This window comes from Podarcis bocagei, assembly GCF_964188305.1.
Source record: "Podarcis bocagei genome assembly, chromosome: 3".
Taxonomy (NCBI): Eukaryota; Metazoa; Chordata; class Lepidosauria; order Squamata; family Lacertidae; genus Podarcis; species Podarcis bocagei.
In genome coordinates this window covers 43,254,509-43,261,877 of record NC_138127.1, presented here as the reverse complement: position 1 = coordinate 43,261,877, position 7,369 = coordinate 43,254,509, and positions in this window count along the sequence as shown.

Below are 7,369 nucleotides of genomic sequence, written 5' to 3'. Positions count from 1 at the left end.
TGTTAAACCACAAAAGAGCTAAACCAAGATGGGGATTTGGCATTTCAAAATCTCTTCCTATTCCTATAAAGTTACAAGGCATAAAAGTGTCTCTTCCTGCAACTTTCAGAAATATGCTATGAATATAAATGATGAAGTTTTTTCTTATCAATATGGTACTTGCATTTCTGAAATTAGTGATGGACACATGATGGAAAATAAAGTTTCTGGATCTGAAATTACCTGGCTAAGCAGCCAGCTAAAACTAAGTAATTTTATGCCACAAGAGATCCAGCAATTGTGAAAACACATTAAAGTATAAATCAAGTCAGATGGACTCCCCCTCATGTCCCCACATAGTCTTCATGCTGTTATAATCATGAATCTAGTTCTTCTGAAGAGGGGGGACACACATCCATGCAGATTCAGAACAACTGTGTTGTTAAACACTTACCCAAATCCTGAAAAGTCCAGCAGTAGTGCTATAGGGCTTGGGCTGCAATCCTATACTGACTTATATGAGAGTAAGACCCATTAAACTTCCCAATGTGCAGTTTGCGCTGTTTCCTTTGGACAAGAGAACAGGATGATGCTGTTGCAATATCTTTTTTATTGACAACTTTACATAATGGGAGGAGATGAACTCCAAAATCAGGCAGAACTACTGCTAATCCTACTTCAGATACATCAGACTGGGAATCTGAATCTCCCATCTAAACTCACAAGTTCTCTCTGTCTCAGTCAGTGTCTAAATCAAAATTGCCAAATGTTTTCTTTTCTTCTTTTCAATAAAAATATTTGAAATAAAATATACAAAGGTTAATATAAAATATTCATTTTTAATCAAAGATTAAAAAAACTAATCTAAATATAAACACAAACCAAAAGGAGGAAAAGAAAAAAGAAAGGGGGGGTTGAGAGAAAAGAATAAAAAAGTAGAGAAAACATCTCATTCTTTGTCTGTCAGCTATATACAGAATAATATTCAAAACATCTACTCCAAGATAACACCCAACATTTCCACTTTCTATAAAGTCCTCAGATCCAGATATCATAAATTCATTTTCTTTTTCATAAAAATTCTATAAGGAGTTTCCATTCTTTAATAAATATTGACAATATTTATTCTTAAACATGTCAACTTTGCCATCTCAGCTAAGTCCAAAAATTTTACCAATAATTTTAACAACCATTCTTCCATCATAGCTAATGACGAATCTTTCTGTCTGTGCATATAAATGTCTCACAAATGTTCTCATTTCTCACATACAATCCAGGAGACAAGAGTCTCAGACTCTACCCAGAATATTGGTTATTCCTTTGAGAGGAAATTGTCATACTGGTAGCACTTGAGGAAATATTAGGCATTGTTTCCTCTGAATTAACTATCAGCTTAACCAATGATGGTCTCCCAGAAGCCCTCATAACACTTTGCTTTTATAGACTGTAGCATCATATTTTCATATTTGTTAACAAATATGGATATCCAGCAACACACTGCAAAACTATTTTAGTGTAATGCATTTTAGTAGGGTGCTGCAGGATTCTATCCTGGGCCCATTGTTGTTCAATGTCTTTATAAACAACTTGAATGAAGGAAGTGAGGGGTGCTCATCAAATTTGCTGACGACACGAAACTGGGAATGGTGGCTAATGCCTCAGAAGACAGATTCAAAATTCAAAATGAGCTTAACAGATTGGAGAACTGGGCACAAGCTAACAAAATGAATTTCAATAGGGACAAATGAAGGTTCTGTATTTAGGCAGGAAGAACCAGCTGCATGCATATAAGATGGGGGACATCTGGCATCCTAGCAGTACATGTGAAAAGGATCTAGGGGTCTTGATGGACCACAAACCTGAGTAAACAGTATGATGCAACAGCAAAAAAGAAAAAGAAAAGAAAAGAAATGCTATTGTAGACTGCCTCAACAGAAGTATAGTGTTCAGATCAAGGGAAGTATGGTAATAGTACCACTCTATTCTGCCTTGGTCAGACTACACCTGGAATAATATGTCCAGTTCTGGGCGCCACATTAAGAAGGATGTTGACAAGCCCGAAAGTGTGCAGAGGAGGGCAATCAATATGATCAAGGGTCTGGAAACCAAGCCTTATGAGGAACGGTTGAAGGAGCTGGATATGTTTAGCCTGGGGAAAAAGGAGACTGAGAGGCAATATGATAGCCATTTTCAAATATCTAAAGGGCTATCACATGGAAGATGGAGCAAGCTTGTTTTCTCCTGCTTTGGAAGGTAGGACTTGAACCAATAGCTTCAAGTTACAAGAAAGGAGATTCTGACAAAACATGTAGGAAAACTTTCTGGCAGTAACAGCTGTTTGACAGTGGAACAGTCTCCCTCGAGAGGTTGTGTACTCTCCTTCCTTGGAGGTTTTCAAGCAGAGGTTGGATGGCTATCTGTCATGGATGCATTAGCTGAGATTCATGCATTGCAGGGGGTTGGACTAGATGGCCCCTTGGGTCCCTTCCAACTCTATGATTCCTTCCATTCTACATATCAGCCTTGCTCCGTGTCTGTTCCCCCCCCCAAAAAAATGAAGCAACAAACTAGGAAGCCAAAATATAAATTGTCCTGTTACCTATGCATCCTTTGTGTGTGGGATAGTTTTGTAATAAATTAGTTTTGTAATAAATTATGTATTTAAATTTTACTTGGGTTATTTCACTATAAATTAACAAGTGCAATAGAAATACATTTTTCATATCCATCTTTATTTCAAGGATTCGTTGTGGGTATAGGGGAACAGTAGTTGAGAAATTCTACTCCATCCTGGAAACAAAAATGCAAGCTGTCATGACAGCTAACAGGATAGGTCAGAGACGTGGTGTTGTCTTACCTCTCACCTTTAACAGAGTGTCACTCATCACAGAGGGAATTATTTTCTAGGAGAACAAATAGAGAAACTTTGAAAAATAATCTGCTCTGCGTATGCTGCAGTGACTCTATCTCCACCCCACCCCCGCCGCCACCCATCTCATGCTGATGTGCTGCACCCTCTGAAGAAGACTAACTCGGACCCACTGAGATGTTGTGGCACTTTTTTTCCACACCTTGTCACCGTTTTGCTGAGTGACAGAACTGGTTCTAAAGGGCCCTCTCTTCCATAAAGGAAGTGTCATCACTGCTCTAGATTTCAGATTTGGTCAAGTATAGCTGAAAGCAATGCAGAAGAGAATTAAGGTTCAATTCTTGGGTCACTCACCAAGTAAAGCCTATCAAAAAAAGCAAACAAGCAATGTAAAATCTCTCAGAATATCATTATGCTTAATAATCTGAACTGCTGCGGAGGCAGGTGAAAAGAGCCTATGTTAAAAAGTTCACTGCAAGGGCCATAAGGTAGATCAGTAGATTTATCATGGCGTAAACTATTTTATTTTTATTTATTGTGACACTTACATCCCATGTTTCCTCCAAGGAGTTCAATGAGGCATTTATGGTTTATCCTCAAAACAACCCTGCCAGGTAGGCTAGACTGAGAGGCAGCGACTGCCTTAAGGTGTAAAAAGCTTGTTTCTCTCAAAATATGCATTTTTAAAGAGCTGAAACACTGGGGAAGTGTGGCATCTGGTGAAATGTGCAGGTCAGGTTAGTTTGATTGATCAGAATTCACAAAGACTGAGTGTCGTAACATTAACAAGTGTCGTAGGATGGTGCTGTACTTAAGCAAAGGTCACACTGAGACTACAACTGTATATCCATTTACCTGAGAGCAAGCCCCAATGGACTCAATGGGACTTCATTCTGAGCAGATTTAAGTCACCGTAAAATAAAATTAATTGCATATTGTTATGTATGTGACATTTACATATGTAACATTTACCTACCTACCTGTATCCTCTACAATTAATTATGTTAGTGTGCATGTTTTATTTGTTAAACAGAGCCTTCTGAAAAAGGAATTTTTGAATATTAAAAATGGAGTATTCTTTCATGCAGTTAGAATTCCAAAGCCCAAGGAAGAGATATAGCTAACAACTGAGATTACCAAATTATCCTGTGTTTATTTATATTGCCTCAGCAGATAAGAGCTGTAAGAATACTAGATGCTGTGGGGCCTCAGCATTTCTTTTGCCAGGATTTTCAGTTTGAGGCTTCCAAACATATACTTTAATCCAAATTAGTAGGAGCTTCAGAAAAGCATTTGGCAAGGTCACAGCTGGAAGGATTTTTGTCATTGATTTTGCCAAATGTAAGAAAAACAGGCGTTAAAAAGGAGGCAGAAAGGAAACTCTTGGCACTGGCATTCCTTTAACTTTTTAATATAATTTTAGAATCAGGTTTAATTATGAAACATTCCATAATTTTGTTCACTCCATAATCTTCATGCATTGGTGAAGAGGCTGTTAAGAAAGCTTCTTTCTTTTTAGAATTAGGAATAGTTATCTTTGTCTTGTGTAATAGCAATTCATAAATCCAACCTCTTTCACACACCTTTTCATTTTTGAAAGGTTGTTCCCTGGACAAAACTTGCATAGTTAACTTAATTTTCCACCCTCACTGTGTCAAACCTGGAATTCAATTTGTTGGGCAGACATGTACTTTCATGTGAAACCACTGGTAAATCTGTAGGGCAATCCAAATGCATTACTTAGCATTACCTGCAAGCAATCTCAGGTACTGATGAAAATTTCTGAGATCCAGCACAATTAACAAAGTCGGCCTTCGCTTCCTATACAGTACTGTGTAAGATTCCCTTCCTCCACCAGCGGTTAGTGTCAGATCCTCCTGAGGTGGTTTTGGGTCCATCTCAAGCTACATAATGCAGTTCCCTGACTTTACCTCAGTGGAATGAGCTTTTTCCCATTCTATTCCAGTCACATCAGAAGAGCAAAATCACATAAAGAAGCGAAGTTGCCACTACACTTAGGACCACACTCCACGGTTATGACCCAAACTCTTTCTGTCATTATAGACCTGTCATAACCTGGATCAGGGGTCAGCAACCTTTTTCAGCCATGGGCTGGTCCACCGTCCCTCAGACCATGTGGTGGGCTGGACTATATTTTTGGGGGGGAGGGGGGGAATGAACGAATTCCTATGCCCCACAAATAACCCAGAGATACATTTTAAATAAAAGGACACATTCTACTCAGGGAAAAACATGCTGATTCCTGGACCGTCCATGGGCCGGATTGAGAAGCAATTGGGATGCATCCGGCCCACGGACCTTAGGTTGCCTACCCTTGACCTGGATCATTTCCCCAACTCTTCATTTTCATGGGTGGCCCCCTATGTCATTGTCTCCCCACAGAGGTGTGCCTCACATCTTCCTTATGTACGTTCTATGGTGTGCTGAAGAGCCTCTTTACCCTCACTTTTGGCATGTGTGTGTAGGTAAAAAAGGTAAAAGGTAAAGGATCCCTGGATGGTTAGGTCCAGTCAAAGGGGACTATCGGGTTATGGTTCTTATCTCGCTTTCAGGCCGAGAGAGCCGGCGTTTGTCTACAGACAGCTTTCTGGGTCATGTGGCCAGCGTGACTAAACCGCTTCTGGCGCAACAGAACACTATGATGGAAACCAGATATGCCATTTACCTTCCCTCTGCAGCGGTACCTATTTGTCTACTTGCACTGGCGTGCTTTCAAACTACTAGGTTGGCAGTAGACCCAGGTCTCAGAAGAGATGGCAAGCAAGGCATTTGGACTTGCAGCATACCATTGATCTCTGTGGCCATGCCAATAGCAGCACACTGCAGCTTTGATTAAATAAACTGCCACTTTAGCAGTTAGGAAGGACACTCCCTGTATTGTCTGACACTCCCTTGTCCATGTCAAAACAGGATTTTCAGTGGGAAACTTAAAGCTCCATTTGCCCTGGTTAGCTATGGCAAAATAGAACTTCTTGAGCCAAGGCGCCATTAACAGGACACACAAAATGGTGGTGGGACTGCAGCACCATGCTTTGTGGACTTTTCAGAACCCCCACACCCACCTAAAGCTCCATCTTGGAAAAGTAAGAGTTCAGTGAACACAACGAGGACTCTTGGAAGAGTGGCCTCGTCAACCTAAAAATGCTAGTTCTTCATCCCTAGTGGCTAGAGATGAGGAAGGGATTGAAGTCTCAAAGCAACTACAGAGTAATGGTTTTATCAGATAAGCTTGGCAGAAATTGGACATACCTTGCTCTCTTGATAAGAGGGCAAAAAACCTTACTGATATTTGCCATTCTCTGCAACAAGAGGGCCAAATCTCTCTTCCTTCCTTGCATACTGCAGCAATAAAAGAGCAGTAAGAAAAGAGAGAGAAAAAGTGGTCCAAAAACAATATTTTTAAAACATTGGAAAAATCTTCAAAGCACCCCAAAGAACTGTCAAAGACAATGATTTCAGAGCAGGCTTCTGAACAGAGCGTCTCCGCCAGGGGTAAGAGGCTGGAATTTAACACAGGCTGGAGTCAGTTTGGCTAGGAGGCTGCTGCAAATGACCAGTTTCTGGCAAGGGAAAGCATCTATCCATCTCTCATGGAGGCAAGAGGTCACAGAGAACTTGCAAGGATATGAATAAGAGAGGCCCTGATTCAGGCACTTTATTTTTGAGCAAAATAAATCTACCGCTGCCCAAGGCAATGCTTTCTCTGCGGTGGCACTGCTGATTTGGAAAAGCCTCTCAGGGGAGCCCACCTTATTGCTTTGTTTTAAGAGTGCCACTAAAACCTTATTACCAGTAATTTCAGCAAACAGGTTAAGGTCCTTTTCTCTGTCGTGCTAATGTCTTCTCTCTCTCTCCATCACTGCTGATGGCTGCCTTCAGATATGCTTACTGTATGGGGGATCTTATTTTGGTTACACCAACACCATGCATTTAAAGCACATGGCTTTCCCTGCCCCAAAGACTCCTGGGAAATGTAGTTGCTAAGGGTGATGGGATTGTAGCTGTCGTGGGGGAAGCTATGATTTTAGAAGTGGTATAAATGTGACTTGTATCTATCATGCCCTGTTTAAGAGAAGCAAACAATCAACTAAAAGGAGGCAGAGCCTACCTTCCATTTCTCTCATGTCAACCTATTCTTCCTTCCCTGAAAAGCCCGCCACATATTAGCACTAGCAGACAAACACATCGTTCATTCCATTGTCCACCTTACCTCAAAAAATCCCAAGTTAAAATATTAATTGTATTGCCAAAATACTTACTTATTCTTTGATATCGGTGCTATGCCTTGGGGATTACTCTGCAACAGTGGAAATGGATCTTCGGCCTAGGATTCCTAGTCCTGATTATATTATCTTAATTTATCCTTACCTCAAGTCAGAAATTAAGGTTATAACTGCCCATGGCCATGAAAACCACATTACAACTGCCCCTAAACGAACATAGTTGAGGGGATTGTAGCTTTTCCAGTTGCCAGACAAAAGGTGGTGATGATTAAGTTTT